At 44.0% G+C, this 18,037-nt stretch overlaps 1 long non-coding RNA gene across 1 annotated transcript in view; it reads right to left on the reverse strand.

Annotated features, from left to right (window-relative positions):
• The window catches only part of LOC310847278, a 220,741-nt gene that overhangs the window by 159,394 nt on the left and 43,310 nt on the right, over positions 1 to 18,037 (reverse strand). The window contains exon 2 of the long non-coding RNA XR_014565755.1: positions 744 to 795. This is a non-coding gene — a long non-coding RNA (uncharacterized lncRNA). The remainder of the gene's footprint in view (positions 1 to 743; positions 796 to 18,037) is intronic.

Below are 18,037 nucleotides of genomic sequence, written 5' to 3' on the forward strand. Positions count from 1 at the left end.
GAAATGGACATAATTATGGGCAAGTGAAACATTGCATTTGAATGCTCTGCTGTCTGTGGTGATTAATATGTGCTGGTTCATTCGCACTAGGGGGTGGGCATACCAGCCTAAGTCTGTTCCATGCCAGTTAAACTAGCGTTCAATCAAAGCATTTTGTGCTGGTGGATGTCCAAGATGAACATTCAAAACATTCACATGTAAGCTGAACACATTTTGTATGCATTTTGTACATGCACTTTCTGCCAAATACATATTCCACTGCCTTGCATTGCTTCTCAGTGTATCCCCTACCCCACTAAAATATGCATTTTGCATGTATTGTTAATGTAAAATATGCATTTTCTGTGTATACATTTTGGAATGGAAAAATACACAATCTGACTGCATTTGGGTCCAAAAACAAGTCTGGGGACATCAGAGCAGGTCAGTTGTTGTTTAGTCATTTAGTCGTGTCCGACTCTTCGTGACCCCATGGACCAGAGCACGGCAGGCATTCCTATCCTCCACTACCTTCCACAGTCTGGTCAGACTCATGTCTGTAGCTTCGAGAACACTGTCCAACCATCTCGTCCTCTGTCGTCCCCTTCTCCTTGTGCCCTCCATCTTTCCTAGCATCAGGGTCTTTTCCAGGGAGTCTTCTCTTCTCATGAGGTGGCCAAGGTATTGGAGCCTCAGCTTCAGGATCTGTCCTTCCAGTGAGCACTCAGGGCTGATTTCCTTCAGAATGGATAGGTCTGATCTACTTGCAGTCCATGGGACTCTCAAGAGTCTCCTCCAGCACCATAATTCAAAAGCCTCAATTCTTCAGCGATCAGCCTTCTTTATGGTCCAGCTCTAACTTCCGTACATCACTACTGGGAAAACCATGGCTTTAACTACACGGACCTTTGTTGGTAAGGTGATATCTCTGCGTTTAACGATCCTGTCTAGGTTTGCCATCGCCTTTCTCCCAAGGAGCAGGCATCTTTTAATTTCGTGACTGCTGTCACCATCTGCAGTGATCATGGAGCCCAAGAAAGTAAAATCTCTCACTGCCTCCATTTCTTCCCCTTCTATTTGCCAGGAGGTGATGGGACCAGTGGCCATGATCTTAGTTTTTTTATGTTGAGCTTCAGACCATATTTTGCGCTCTCCTCTTTCACCCTCATTAAAAGGTTCTTTAATTCCTCCTCACTTTCTGCCATCAAGGTTGTGTCATCTGCATATCTGAGGTTGTTGATATTTCTTCCGGCGATCTTAATTATGGCTTCCGATTCATCCAGCTCAGCCTTTCGCATGATGAATTCTGCATATAAGTTAAATAAGCAGGGGGACAATATACAGCCTTGCCGTACTCCTTTCCCAACTTTGAACCAATCAGTTGTTCCATATCCAGTTCTAACTGTAGCTTCTTGTCCCACATAGAGATTTCTCAGGAGACAGATGAGGTGATCAGGCACTCCCATTTCTTTAAGAACTTGCCATAGTTTGCTGTGGTTGACACAGTCAAAGGCTTTTGCATAGTCAATGAAGCAGAAGTAGATGTCTTTCTGGAACTCTGTAGCTTTCTCCATAATCCAGCGCATGTTTGCAATTTGGTCTCTGGTTCCTCTGCTTCTTCTAAATCCAGCTTGCACTTCTGGGAGTTCTCGGTCCACATACTGCTTAAGCCTGCCTTGTAGAATTTTAAGCATAATCTTGCTAGTGTGTGAAATGAGTGCAATTGTGCGGTAGTTGGAGCATTCTTTGGCAGGTCCCTTCTTTGGGATTGGGATGTAGACTGATCTTCTCCAGTCCTCTGGCCACTGCTGAGTTTTCCAAATTTGCTGGCATATTGAGTGTAGCACCTTAACAGCATCATCTTTGAAAATTTTAAATAGTTCAGCTGGAATATCATCATTTCCACTGGCCTTGTTATTAGCAATGCTTTCTAAGGCCCATTTGACTTCACTCTCCAGGATGTCTGGCTAAAGGTCAGCAACCACACTACCTGGGGTATACGAGACATCCATTTCTTTCTGGTATAATTCCTCTGTGTATTCTTGCCACCTCTTCTTGATGTCTTCTGCTTCTGTTAGGTCCTTTCCACTTTTGTCTTTTATTATGGTAATCTTTGTACGAAATGTTCCTTTCATATCTCCAATTTTCTTGAACAGATCTCTGGTTTCCCCATTCTATTGTTTTCCTCTATTTCTTTGCATTGTTCGTATAAGAAGGCCTTCTTGTCTCTCCTTGCTATTTTTTGGAAATCTGCATTCAATTTCCTGTATCTTTCACTATCTCCCTCACATTTTGCTTGCCTTCCCTCCCCCGCTATTTGTAAGGCTTCATTGGACAGCCACTTTGCTTTCTTGCATTTCCTTTTCATTGGGATGGTTTTAGTTGCTGCCTCCTGTATAATGTTACGAGCCTCCATCCATAGTTCTTCAAGCACTCTGTCCACCAAATCTAAATCCTTAAACCTGTTCCTCACTTCCACTGTGTATTCATAAGGGATTTGACTTAGATTGTATCTTACCGGCCCAGTGTTTTTTCCTACTTTCTTCAGTTTAAGCTTGAATTTTGCTATAAGAAGCTGATGATCTGAGCCACAGTCAGCTCCAGGTCTTGTTTTTGCTGACTGTATAGAGCTTCTCCATCTTTGGTTGCAGAGAATATAATCAATCTGATTTCGATGCTGCCCATCTGGTGATGTCCATGTGTAGAGTCGTCTCTTGTGTTGTTGGAAAAGAGTGTTTGTGATGACCAGCTTGTTCTCTTGGCAGAACTCTATTAGCCTTTGCCCTGCTTCGTTTTGAACTCCAAGGTCAAACTTGCCAGTCGTTCCTTTTATCTCTTGACTTCCTACTTTAGCATTCCAATCCCCTATAATGAGAAGAACATCCTTCTTTGTTGTCATTTCTATAAGGTGTTGTAAGTCTTCATAGAATTGATCAATTTCAGTTTCTTCAGCACCAGTGGTTGGGGCATAAACTTGGATTACTGTGATGTTAAAAGGTCTGCCTTGGATTCGTATCGAGATCATTCTATCATTTTTGAGATTGCATCCCAGTACAGCTTTTGCCACTCTTTTGTTGACTATGAGGGCCACTCCATTTATTTTATGGGATTCTTGCCCACAGTAGTAAATGTAATGGTCATCCGAACTGAATTCGCCCATTCCCATCCATTTTAGTTCACTGATGCCCAGGATGTCAATATTTATTCTTGCCATCTCATTTTTGACCACATCCAACTTACCAAGGTTCATGGTTCTTACATTCCAGGTTCCTATGCAATATTTTTCTTTACAGCATTGGACTTTCCTTTCGCTTCCAGGCATATCCGCAACTGAGCGTCCTTTCGGCTTTGGCCCAGCCACTTCATCAGCTCTGAATCTACTTGTACTTGTCCTCCGTTCTTCCTCAGTAGCATGTTGGACGCCTTCCGACCTGAGGGGCTCATCTTCCAGCGTCATAACTTTTATATGCCTGTTGTCTTTGTCCATGGAGTTTTCTTGGCAGGGATACTGGAGTGGCTTGCCGGTTCCTGCTCCAGGTGGATCACGTTTGGTCAAAACTCTCCACTTTGACCTGTCCATCTTGGGTGGCCCTGCACGGCATAGCTCATAGCTTCTCTGAGTTATTCAAGCCCCTTTGCCATGGCAAGGCAGTGATCCATGAAGGGGTCAGTACAGGTCAGTACACTGCACAAAGTGAGCCAAACAAAATCTTTGCAATCCATTATCCACACATTAAAAAAAAAGCATTGAAATTGCAGCTGTTACACTGTCAGGGAGCCTTTCTGTAAGCTTGTGTGAAGATATTTAGGATGGTTTGGAGGTCATCCTCTGAGTGACATTCTTACTTGGCTACGAGTGATTGTCAAAGAAGAAGATGAAGAAGAAGTCAGGGAATCAACCCTAAAACTGTGGATAAGTGCCATGGTGCTGCCACATTTTCAAAAGCCATTTGGAAAGATCAAATATAGTCATGACACTGAAGCTCATAATTACCTAGTTTGGCACGAGATTTTCACCAGCTCATGATGCTCAGCTATATTGTGACCTGAACACAGAGCCTAGGACTTGCCGATCAGAAGGTCAGCGGTTCAAATCCCTGCCACGGGGTGACCTCCCGTTGCTTGGTCCCTGCTCCTGCCAACCTAGCAGTTCAAAAGCACATCAAAGTGCAAGTAGATAAATAGGTACCTCTCCGGCATTTCTGTGCACTACTCTGGTTAGCCAGAAGCAGCTTAGTCATGCTGGCCACATGACCCAGAAGCTGTACACCAGCTCCCTCGGCCAATAAATCGAGATGAGCGCCACAACCCCAGAGTCAGTCACGACTGGACCTAATGGTCAGGGGTCCCTTTACCTTTACCTTTCTTATCTTACTGAGAGTGTAAAACTAGATTCTGTCCAGGGTTGAGGGGTTTTCAGCCGCGACTCGCCGGAACTGAGTTCTGGCACCTCTTTGATGCATTCCATCACCTTTGTAGCATTGCTGCCAGAACGGCACTCATATCTTTGCGATCTGCACTGTGCTGTGATTGCTGTGGCGTTGAAGGGCGATGGTGCACCTGTGGATGTGGCACTCCCTAAAAAAAGCACAACTTAGGGTTGCCCGTCCCAAAAAAGCTGGGAGTTCCTGCACCTCTTTTTCTAGAAACAAAGCTCTGGTCCTGGCCATGCATGGTCAGCAATTTGCAGCCCAGAGTGCCCTAAGTCAGCTGCCTTATAGACCCATGCAGCAGAGTGCTTTAATGTTTAAACCCCTGACTCTTGCTGAAACACTCATTGATTGCTGCAAAATTATGTGAACTACAAAACAGCTCCTTTGTAGGTGCAGGTGGAAAATTTCTTTAATGGGAAGCCCTTACTCTCGCTGAAAAATATCATTGATCGCTGTAAACAACATGACTACACCATCCAACCAAGCAGCCTTTTATTTGGAATCTTCTCTCTGGGGCTAGATCAGTTATTGTTACTATTTCTTGCTAACCTTTTATGATAGGGCTGGGGAACATCGGCCCCAAGACCACACTCCTTACTGGACCTGTTTTGCTGCCTCCTTGGGTGTTTTGGCCTGGCTGAATGTGTCCTTGAGCTCTGATCGTGCTTCTTGGTAGTCTGGATGGAGAAGAGAGAAGGCTGTGTTTCTGTGTGCGTGGTGTGGAACAAACCACCCTACATCAGCACATCAGCATGTTCTGATTGGCTAGGTCAGCGGTTCTCATCCTGTGGGTCCCCAGATGTTATTGGACTACAACTCCCATCATCCCTGAGCTCTGGCCTTGCTAGCTAGGGGTGTTGGGAGTTGTAGTTCAACATCTGGGGACCCAAGATTGAGAAAGCTTGGGCTAGGTGTTTCCAATCTCAAGGGGGAAAGGCTATTTGGAAGTCAAGTGGGACTCGTCACCCTGCCTGGACATTGTTTTTCTATTGGAAATTGCTTGGGGGAAGCTGATTCCCACCCCCTCCCTCACTCTATGGGGATGGGGCCAGATAGCAGCAGTGTAGACTCCAAGCAGGCAGACAGGCATGGAACAGGGACAGCTATGGTTAAGCCAGGGAATGGGTGTTGCGAGGCTATTGGTCGGCCTCAACCCCCTTTCCCTTCTGAGCTACCTGCTCTTGAGTTATGATCTATGGTGTGTGTGTTTTCTTTTTGTTTACTTAGCAAAAGATTTTCAAAAATGGTTTGCAAGGGTGGAAGAAGAAGAAGAGTTTGGATTTGATATCACGCTTTATCGCTACCTGAAGGAGTCTCAAAGCAGCTAACATTCTCCTTTCCCTTCTTCCTCCACAACAAACACTCTGTGAGGTGAGTGGGGCTGAGAGACCTCAGAGAAGTGTGACTGGCCCAAGGTCACCCAGCAGCTGCATGTGGAGGAGCAGAGACGCGAACCCGGTTCCCCAGATTACGAGTCTACTGCTCTTAACCACTACAACCATATGTCAGGAGTGCTCTGATGGTGTTTCCTGCTTGGCAGGGGGTTGGACTCGATGGCCCTTGTGGTCTATTCCGACTCTATGATTCTATACACCACACTGGCTCTTGGTGGACCTCAACAGAAGACTCCTTCTCCCAGGCTTCCAATATGTTCCTTGAATACTCTGTTGGCTCATTCTTCTCAGTCAACCATCATTTAGAACAGCATTTCCCAAACTTGGCTTGCCAGCTGTTTTTTGGACTACAATTCCCATCATCCCTGACCACTGGTCCTGCTAGCTAGGGATGATGGGAGTTGTAGTCCCAAAACAGCTGGAGACCCAAGTTTGGGAAACACTTGTCTAGAGGGGGAGGGGGAGAAAACACCTGGGCAAGTGGAGCTGTAGGTAGAAACAGAGGAAGTCTAAACTGGCAGAAGTACAGTGATGGAGGGTGGGGTGTGTATTGTGTATTCTTGCAGATTTAATTTATATCTGTATATATATCAATCGCTATATATCTATATAGACATATAATTGGACGCTAAACTTTTAATCCATCTACACACTCAAAAATTGCCCAGAACCTGCTGGTTTAATAGCTTCAGTAAAAATCACTCACCATCTTTTCTTCTTTTCACTGTACATGGAGGAAAGAGCAAGGCAATAAAGCTGGAGTATTTCAGATTCAACAACCAAATTTATATGACTCTGGAGACATAAGCAAAATGAGTATTGTATCTTCATTTCCTTCACGGCACTCTATCAGCCTTTTCTTCTGCTGATGCTAGAAGTCAATAAAAACCTATTAATGCCAAGATCCCATATTAAGCCTGACAGTTTACAAATTGCAAAGGTTTTTATTTCAAACATGATCAAGTCTGGAGGGCCGTGGAGCCTCACCGAGCAAAGTGGTGTGAATAATTTGAATAAAAGTTAGTCGAGTAATTTGCCGGGCTTCGGTGAAATAAACAGATTTACTGAAAAGTGACCGAGATGATTTATATAAACATTTGGTGAAATTTAAAAGTCAATGGGTGCTGATATACTCAGTGGATTTTCATGTGCTGAGTCCGTCTTGTGAATGTTTCACTGTAGAGGCAGGTCATTATTTACTACATCCTCGTTCTGATTCCCCTCACCCCACCCAGGGTTTGCAATGACATGCTTTGCAGCTGTAATATGAAGTACTAACTAAAAATGTTCGCAGGACTGCTTCAGCACTTCCAAGCCTACTGCAAAAAGAACTGGTAATATAAATGATGCCTGCGAGATAAATTCATGAATCAGCCCAACAATAACTTAGAACAAGTAGTAGGGAAATGGTCGTTTCGTTGTCACATTGGTACCTAAAGAGGTAAACTGAAAAGTCTTTAGAGGATATCTTCTATTACCGGCACCATCTGCAGACAGTGCAGTCTGTGCTTTGTGCTTGTCACCAATCAACAGGGACTTTTTGAAGGCATCATCACTGAACAGCAATTAAAGAAAATGCAGTTCTTGGTGTTCCTGCTATACAGCCGGAGCAATGATGCACCTAGACTGGCATGTGCAGAATTTTATGCACACAAACCGTATACTCTGTCTTGCAGCTGTGAAAATAAGCTCACAAGCCTACATGCCATTCTAGGGACTCAGTCAAAAAACAGTGCATTGCGTTATAAACATGCAACATCAGATGGTGCTGGAGAGCAAAAAAAATGTCTTTGTGATTTTCCATAGCGCCCCCCCTTTTGTTATATCAATTTAATTTCTGACTTATTTAAAGCCTGTTTGTTTTTTCCTGTGTGAAGATCCCCCAGGGATGTCCAACCAGTAGATTGTGATCTAACAGTAGATCGCCAGCTGATCCTGGTAGATTGCGGGATCCTTATCATGCACAAAAAGTTACAGAGGCAAAGCTAAAAAAAACTCTGTGCAATCCTCCCCCTAAAAAGCTCAACAACTCTGTGCAATCCATTCCCCCCTTGCACGCTCCTCCTCCCTCCATTGATAATGGGTAGATCACTGCCAGTTTTTTTTTATACTGGGAGTAGATCACAGTCTACTCCTGCACTAGGATTTTCTTTTTTAAAAAAGATTGTATTTTTCAGCTTTTGGACAGTTCCACATCTGGTCTTCCCTACTGTTAACCCAGGATTTGATGCCTGTGAAGTATTCATTCTCCTGTGATCACGTAAACACAAGGTGTAACTCATACACAGCCATATATATATATATATGGTGTAACTCATTTGCCTTATTTGTTATCAGTGTGCACACTAATGTCCCATAGCTTCTTTGGGCACAGAAGGGGGATGAATATAGATTTTTGTTTGGAGAAGAGGGGAGAATAACTATCAGAAGACACCACGAATGGATCTAGGGACCTTTTGCCCCATTTGGTAAACCTATCAGAACTGCAGTTTTGAAGAATTTTGAAGTTTTGACTAGGCCTTTGCCTAAGGAAGGATGAACATCCTGGCTTTTTGTTCTTGGTTTTCCTGTAGACTTTGCTCCTCTGTTCTGGATCCTGACTTAACCCCTTAGCTCTGACATCCCAGCACAAATCTTGGTTTCTGGTTCTTTCTGACAGTAAGAGCTGTTCAACAGTGGAACGGTCTTCCTTGGGAGGTTGTGGACTCTCCTTCCTTGGAGGTTTTTAAGGAGAGATTGGCTGGCCATCTGTCATGGATGCTTTAGCTGAGATTCCTAGATTGCTGGGGGTTGGACTCAATGCCCAGTGGGGTCCCTTCCAACTTTATGAATCTATGCTTCTATTATTCTATGAATGCACTCAGCAGCCTCCTCCAGGACCCAGTAAGGTGGAGTTATTGACCTCAAGGAGACTTTGAAGTGCATTCAGCCAGACCCATTAGAGATCCCCCTTCTATGGGTCAGGAATGTGGGCAGGAGCAGTGTGCTCACTCCCCATATTCACCTTTATGCCTGCTTGCAGTCTTCTGAGTACATGAACAGGGTTATAGAGATAGCTATTTCTCGCTGACTCTGCCCTTAGCTCACAAGACTCCAGCACAGAAAACTCTCCTCATTGGCAATATAAAGGGAAAGAACAATTTGTGATGACATTAGCCAAATTCTAAACCCTCCCTGTCAGTTCAGGCATTGTGTGTAATTATGCATTTCACTTTAAAAATATCTCACACTGAATTTGCTCCCTGAAATTAAAGTTTGTAATTTAAAAGGGCTCAGATATGATGTTCCCCACCCCTTCTTCCTCTCTGCATAGCAAGTTCCCCATCCTACACTCAGGCATGTAATCTGTTTCTCCTTCCCTTCTCTGTGACTAATCGTCTCTAGAGCCAGGCAGGTATGATGCATTTCAAGAAAATCAAGCAATATGCAAATAGCCCTCCACAGAGTGCATTAAACAGAAAGGAGAGAGTATTGTTAAAGGTGGCACAAAAAGAAATAAAAGCGAATAAATGGGGAAATTAAAGGGCTGGTTCTCTCGGGACAATAGGCACAAAACATCCCTCTGCTCTGCAGCTTAAGAACGTAAAAGGTATTTTCTCCTAGTTGACACTCAAAAGAGCCCTGCTTGACCTGAAGCAAGTTCCATATATCCCAGGGTTCTGTTTCCTTAAGCTACTGATGTAATGTTGAATGGTACATGCATTGGTGAATCCAGCACATTCCAGAGAGATGCTTTTATTTAATAATAATAATAATAATAATAATAATAATAATAATAATAATATACCCCACCCACTCTGGGTGGCTTCCAACAAAAGATTAAAAACACATTAAAACATCAGTCATTAAAAACCTCCCTAAACAGGGCTGCCTTCAGATGTTTTCTAAACGTCAGATAGTTGTTTATTTCTTTGACATCCGATGGGAGGGCATTACACAGGTTGGGTGCCACTACCAAGAAGGTCCTCTGCCTGGTTCCCTGTAACTTTGCTTCTCGTAGTGAGGGAACCACCAGAAGGCCCTCGGCAATGGACCTTAGTGTCTGGGTTGAATGATGGGGGTGGAGACATTCCTTCAGGTATAGCTCAAGGCGTCACACATTGATCTCCCCCCTCCTCATTTAACCCCCACAACAACCCTGTGAAATAGGTTTGACTGAGAAGCATGGACTCTTCCAAGGTCACCTAGTGAGTTACATAGTTGAGTGGGGTTTCCCAGGTCCCAATCCAGCACTCTGATCACTAGAGGTTATTGAATAGCAACTACCACTGTTGAGGTAGTATTCCCCTGAATACCAGTTGCTGGTTCTGCTTGAGGGCTTCCCATGGGCACATGGTTGGGGACCATGGTGAGAACAGGATGCTGGTCCATTTACTCCAACAGGGTTCTCCTTATGTCCTTTTGAATTCAGTACTACTGTCCGTTCAACAGTGGAATGAACTCCCTTGGGAGGTGTTGGGCTCTCCTTCCTTGTAGGTTTTAAAGCAGAGGTTGGATGACCATCTGTCATGGATGCTTTAGTTGAGATTCCTGAATTGCTGGGGGTTGGACTAGATGACCATCGGGGTACCTTCCCACACTACCTTCCTATGATTCTAACCAAAGAGGGCTGGAGTGAGACTGGAAGGAAACCATTGTCCTGTTCTATGACGGTGTTTATTAACATAGCCAAATTAACAAATATGTTATCATCAAACAGTGCTATCATGAAGGGTCATGTGATGGCCTGGGACTCAGGCTCGGACTCAGAACCAGAGGAGACTCAGTCTGCACCAGATCCTTTGCCTCAGGCATCATCTGAACCAAGTCTGGGGCCTGATCCTGAAGTCTCTTAGTCTGCACAGGTTCCCCTGCAACAAACACCAGCTGGGCCGAGTAAGGGGCCTGAGCCTGCCCTGGCTCCAGATGCGGGGATTACCTCGTTGCCTTCAGCTGGGCCATCACTTACAGCTGCCCCACTACCAGTTTGGTCAGGGGAGGCTGAGGCGGCCTCTGGGTCTAGTAACCAGAAACTAAGGTCTGAGAGGAGGAGAGACCTGAGTACTCACAGGAGGAGTGCTCGCCTTTGGGCAAAACAGGGGGATCAGGACCAGCCACTACCCCGACATAGATAAAAGGCTATGGATAAAAGGTAGATAAAAGGTCTAGATAAAAGGTCGGACCCTACCCCGGGTTGTGGGAGCAACATTGCTGTATGCTAGATCCTGTACCTGTCCTTGCCTGGTTTCCTGCCTTGGCGCTGTCGGACTGACTCCCAACCTTTGGATTTTGGACTGGTCCTGGACCGTGTTTCGCGGCTTTACCCTGGGACCAGCACAGGTCACTTTGCTTTTCCTGTTACAGCATTTACATAGAGTTGTAGCTAGGCCATTCCTCAATAGTCTAGTACCCTCCAGATGTTTTGGCTGTGCTTGTTGGGGCTGATGGGTGTTGTGGTCCAAAATATCTGGAGAGCAGCAGGTTGGCAAGGCCAGCATAGGCAGGACTTGCACTCTATGGCAGTTTGGCCCCATGATTTACATTTCTCCTCTCTATACCTGTGTGTAAGGTACATCTACATGCCAAAGGCAGATATCACTTCATGGATCTGATACAGTCAGCAGTGGCGTAGTATGGGTTGTCAGCACCCGGGGCAAGGCAAGTAATTTGTGCCCCCTAACCCATGGATTTGCGCCCCCTAACCCTAACCCCCAGATGTTGCGCCCAGTGCGGCCGGCCCCCCTGCACCCCCCACGCGCCGCCACTGACAGTCAGCTCTAATCCAGAGACATTTGTGCCACAATAAATCTGCTTGACTTTAAGATGCCACAATGCTCTAGGTGGTATTGGGCTAGCAAAAGTCCTCTGACTTCAGTTGGCCTAAAAGGAGAGTTTGTTCCACTATTAGGCAAAATTAGGCAACCACCTAAGGTACCAGATTATTTGTGTTAGCAGCAGCATCAGCAGCCCCATAACTATGCCACCACAGCCTGTCTCTTGGAAGAGAGTCCTTTGTGTGATTTGCTAGCCTGCCCGCTTCCTAACTTGATGTCAGGTGCAGTGGAAGATGAGATCTCTAAACACAGAGATTCAATAAGATTCAGCTGCTGGTCCAGTTGGCTTTTGTACAAGAACTGAAACAGGGCACCATGTTTGCCTTCACCTCAGGCTGCCAAATGTCTACAGCCAGCCCTATGAATATAACTTTGGCCCTGTCTGTACTATATCTTTCAAGCAGTATCCTAGTGCTTTAAACAGTCATGGCTCCCCCCCCCCCCACCACCAAAAGAAGCCTGGGAACTGTAGCATGAAAAAGGCACTGAAAGTTGTTAGGTAAGGTAAAGGGACCCCTGACCATTAGGTCCAGTCGTGCCCAACTCTGGGGTTGCAGCGCTCATATCGCTTTATTGGCTGAGGGAGCCGGCGCACAGCTTCTGGGTCATGTGGCCAGCATGACTAAGCTGCTTCTGGTGAACCAGAGCAGCGCACGGAAACGGCGTTTACTTTCCCGCCGGAGCGGTACCTATTTATCTACTTGCACTTTGACTTGCTTTTGAACTGCTAGGTTGGCAGGAGCAGGGATTGAGCAACGGGAGCTCACCCCGTCATGGGGATTCGAACCGCTGACCTTCTGATCAGCAAGTCCTAGGCTCTGTGGTTTAACCCACAGCGCGACCTGCATCCCAAAGTTGTTAGGCAACCCCTATTTTCCCCACAGAGCTGCAATTCCTAGAGTTTCCTGGGAAGACGGATTGACTCTTAAAGAACTCAGGGAAATGTAGGTCTGTGACAATAATAGGGGTCTCCTAACAGGTTTCTGCATGCTTAGCAAACTACAGCACCCAGCATTCCTCAGGGAAGTCATGAGTTTTCAAAGTGGTCTGTTGCTGCTTTAAACATATATTGCAGATGGGGCCTAAGTTGGACAACACCCTCTGTAGTATCTTCATACTTGCAATGTACTTCAAAAATGGCAGATTATATTGTAAGCTGCTTTCAGACATTTTATTTCACTGGATAGAAAAATGAACCTTTAGAAATCCATTCTTACTTCTCGCTTGTTCTAACCACAGAAAACTTTTAGTTAGCTACCTTGAATAAAGTTGAAAGGAGTTCACAGAAGATTTGCGGCAGGCATTTTCACGAAGATGGTATTTTAAGTCCTAACTTTCTTTTGCAATGTGCTGAATTTTCATTGATCTAAACCACCCCGTCCTCATGCAGATATAAATTCACTGGGTATATCTGCTGGCTAATGAGGATCAACAAACAGAGAAGCTTGCATTCAAAGTATTGATTTATAAACAATTTAAAATTTAAACACTGCCTAGACTCATGAAAGGCAACTCTCGTTCCAAAAGAGCATAGCTGCTTTAAACCTCTATTCCCACATGTTTACACTATCTATTCAAAGGCCCGTTAGATCTAAACTCTTTGATGTATGACCAACTACTTCTGTTGTGGCTTTTTGTTAACTCAAATCTAAACCCACTGGGGAAAAGGACAAATTGGTTCTTTTATCAAATACTTGCAGTATCCCTTCATGATGAACAGGGATATCACACACTTGCTTTATTTATATACCTGCTGCATGAGCTATGTTGTAAGTCAATGAATGGCCAGGGGACTGACAAGCCATGGTGGTCCATGAGGGATGGGGCAATATTGGAAGAGGCTGCCATTGAGCAGTGACCTTGGAAGAAACACCCGTAGCAGTTTGGCTTCCTGTCAGCTTAGGCTGAATAATAATAATAATAATAATAATAATAATAATAATAATAATAATGTCGACACTCAAATCCACACAGTGGGGTGAGCTCTGTCCCAGCTTCTGCCATCCTAGCAGTTCAAAAGCAGGCCAGTGCAAGTAGACAAATAGATACCACTGTGGCAGGAAGGTAAACAGCATTTGCGTGTGCTCTGGTTTCCGTTGTGGCAGAAGCGGTTTAGTCATGCTGGCCACATGACCTGGAAAGCTGTCTATGGACAAACACTGGCTCCCTTGGCCTGAAAGCAAGATGAGCGCCACAACCCCATAGTCACCTTTGACTCAACTTAACCATCCAGGGGTCCTTTACCATTTACCATAAATAAATGTCCATAAGGAACAGAATTATCCAGTTGTGGTGCAGGGTCAGACCCTGATAAAAAGCTTTTGGGAAAATGCTCTACTCAGGATTTATTTATGCATTTCTTTCCCAAGATTTATATACCACTTAATTAACGAACGAAACACCTCTAAGCAGCTTCGGTAAAACAACATAAAAGATTCATAATGAAAATATTGATAAAATCAAAGTTTAAAAACCAGTAGGCATAAAATTTATCAAAATATAGGATGCACCCAAGCATTGTAAGCTTGAAAACAAATTTGTTTTCCAAACCAGGCAATTATGAACCCTGACAACATAAATATATTCTCTGCTTCTATGCAAATTTCCTATCTCGCCTTCCTCCCCTGTGCAGTGCTGTGATATATTTTGTTTAATATACCCAACAGATATTCTTCTTCTTAGTTTTCTACCAAGAGAGAGTAGCTTCCTTATATGACCACTGTTGTAAGGAGTCTACCATAGTATGGGGAATTGTGATATGCTATGGGGACGGAAGAATCACTGAATTTTACAATTGGAAGAAAACTCCGACCACTGTTCAAAGCTGGGGTCATGCAACTACAAGAGAGGAGAAGGTTTTTTTAGCATGGTGCTTACCCTTGCTAATGCAGGAAGAGGGAGCTGTTCACCCCTTTTAAACAACTCCTGCCCTGCAACCTCCAAGAGGAATGTTCCAAATACACACAGAGAGATGGCAAATATATAAGCCTTACTGTTTATGGTGGGAAGGTATGATGTGTGTAGATGGAATCTACACACATATTTTTAAAAAGCTGTGGAAATGCTTTTTTTTAAAAAAAAATGTTTTGAAAAATACACTCAATTTTTCATAGCTCACTGTTGCCATCTAGTGCCACAATTGTACATTGCACTTTACAACACATTTAAAATGTTTTATTTGCAGCTGTGGACACCACACACACATATATGCACACGTTCAGTGAGTTCTGATTGAATAGACTGTTGAAATGCAGCATCAAGCTATATCAATTTAAAATTCAGTTCCACTCATTTTATGTATGTGCAAAACCAAACGCATGGACAAACAGGTGCTTTAAAAAAGGTTGAAAGTGGACTTCCGGAGGCGGCGCAAAATAGCAATGGCGGTCCTCTTTACCTGGTGAAGAGGGGCTCCGCGAAAAAGGGTCGTCCGCTACGGCAAAGCGGAGACCCATTAAGAAAAACCGCAGGCAGAGCGAGCCTGCGGCCGTGGGACTCGGCGGGCGCCCAAAGCCCCCCCGGAAACGAAGAAGGGGCTCCGTAAGGGGCTCCGGAACGCGAAAGGGGGAGCGGCGCTGTGAGTTCATCGCTCTTTTCGTGGACGCAAAGCCGCGCTGCTGCTGCTGATGAGCGCCGACCTTTCTTCTTGAAAACATCAAAATTGGCTGCTACATACCCGTGAGTAAGGGGAGTTAAACACCGGAAAATTTGGGAATTTGGTTGAAATTCGGCTGAAAACGGGAGGCGAGTAACAGGAAGTCCGTCTCCCGATCCTGCTAACCAGATTAAAGCAAATGCGCAGAAGAGTGCTGAAGCGCTGAAAAGCGACTGTAAAAGTAAAACGAGGGTGTATTTGACAGACTTTGTAGCGAAAAGACAAGCAGGAAATCTTTGTAAAAGTTGTGGATTTTATTTTTGGGACCTTCTTCCTAATTTTGAGCTATGTGGAGTTAAAAGAGACAACCCAGCGATCGGGCTGTCAGCGTGCAAAGGAGAACTGTCAAACTGCTGATACTGTTATTGGAGCTTAATTGATACATAGACTGAGACATTAACGTTTAAACATTGTTGCTGGGACCCTTCTTGACACCTTGTGGCTTTTCTTTAAGACAAAGAAAGCCTGTGGAAACTTCCTTTTGTGCTCTGGAACTATCAAAGACTTAACATAGGGAATATAGGAACTTCAGTGGCGGACAAGAGCTCTCTCCTTCCTTGAAACTTTGAAATACCCCCACCTAGAGGATTGTGGAGATATAGAGGCCTGGGAACTGTATTTTATTGTGATTTTCTGTGGTTAAATTGTTTACACTCTGGACTTTGTCTAACTTATGAAACAAAAGAAAATTTGACCTTGAACAGAGGCAGGTGTGGAATGAGTGGCACAGGGAGAACAAGAGCAGCTAAAGCTAAAGAGAAAGAAAAGAAACCAGGGCAACTTGTTCAAACAACCCTATCTCATCAACGAAGATCATCCGTCCCAACTGTGCTGACAGCACAGGAGGTGGAATTTGAAGAGCCTGCTGCAGAGCCCGTTGCAGAAGATATGGCAACTGGAGGATCTGAAATAGTTCTGAAGCAAATCTTGGAACAACTTGGAATTTTAAATCAAAAAGTGGACAACCAATCATCAAAAATTGACCAAGCTACATCCTCTATTACTAAATTATCTGAGCAAGTTTCCCATCATACTCAGGCAATTGAAAAATTACAAGGGGCAACGTCTGAGAATTATAAGCTTGCGGTGGAAGCTTGTCAAAAAGCAGAACAGGCGAACAAAAAGGTTGATGAGATTAGGGGGGAAGTAAGGCCTCTGAAAAGACAGGTAGGGGAACAACAAGCCTACCTGTCATTGGTTGAATTGAAAAGTAAGGAAAATAATCTCAGATTAAGGGCTATCCCAGAATTGGAGGAAGGAAACCTACAGGGATTTTTAACACTTTTGTTCTCCAAATTCTGGGGGATAGAGGAAGATAAGGACTTTAAAATTGTGACTGCCTTTAGACTGGGAAAATTGATAAAGAAGGACAAGTCCAGAGACTGTTTGGTTATTTTGAGATCGAGAGAGGAAAGAGACAAGATACTAGGCCTACACTTCAAAAAATCCTTGGAGATAGAAGGAAAAAAGGCTGAAATTTACAGAGATATACCTAAACACCTTTTGGACCTTAGGACCACTTATACAGATTTGACCAAATTGTTGAGATATAACACAATCCCTTATAGGTGGGAGTTTCCGCAAGGACTATCATTTACCTACAAAGGAAGGAAAGTAAGAATTAAAACACCGGAGGACCAACAGAAGTTCCTACACGACCACGAGGAGGACCTCCAGAAAGGAGCCGCAGCTTCTTGGCCTCCAACACCACCGGGACCATCTCCAAAGCCTACACCGCCTGGATCTGGACCAACATTACCACCTCCGGGATCGGAGGGAAGCCTAGACACCCCATTGTAGACCCACCAATTGGACCAGGATGTCGCTGCAGCTTCTTAGTTGGAATATAAATGGCGGAAATTCTCCGGAAAAAAGAAGAAAAGTATTTCATATTTTGAAAAAAGAACAATTGGACATTATTTGCCTGCAAGAAACGCATGTGACAAGGCTCCACAGAAAAGTGCTAATTAACAAAAGATTAGGCCAAGAATTTATTTCTTCGGATAAAGTCAAGAAAAGAGGAGTGGTGATATATGCAAAGGAGAGCCTGTCACCGAAATTTCTATTTAAAGATGAACACGGCAGAATTTTGGCGATTGAAATCCAGACACAAGGAGAAAAATTTTTGATATTAGGAATATATGCTCCAAATGAAGGGAAATCGGAATTTTTCAGGAAGCTGCATGAGATTATGCTGGACTACTTAGATTACAACAACATCATCATGATGGGTGACATGAATGGGGTTGTGTCTGTAAATATGGATAAGTCGCAAAGCGCTAACATAACGAAAGATGGCAGACTACCTAAAACTTTTTTTGAAATGACTAACAATGTGGACTTAATTGACATATGGAGGGTTAAGAACCCCCTAGGAAAAGAAGGGACTTTCTTTTCTGAAGCTCATCTGACATGGACACGAATCAACCAAATATGGATAACTAGAGGACTGGCACCCAAGACTAGAAAGGTGGAAATCTGCCCAAAAACCTGCTCCGACCATAATGCTTTGAAAATGGAATTGAGACTAAATACAACCGGATCCTTCAGATGGAAAATGAATGACACCTTATTAAGGGACGAGAAGATTGTTAAGAAGGCCCAAAAAACTTTAAAGGACTATTTTGAGATAAATTTAAATACCACTGTAGAAAAAAGAATAATCTGGGACGCAAGTAAAGCAGTCATGAGAGGGTTTCTAATACAACAAAATGTGATCAAGAAAAAATTCTGGAATGAAAAGAAGGAGAAGATATTGGAAAA

The sequence above is a fragment of the Podarcis gaigeae genome (assembly GCF_964106915.1).
Source record: "Podarcis gaigeae genome assembly, chromosome: 6".
NCBI classification, from domain to species: Eukaryota; Metazoa; Chordata; class Lepidosauria; order Squamata; family Lacertidae; genus Podarcis; species Podarcis gaigeae.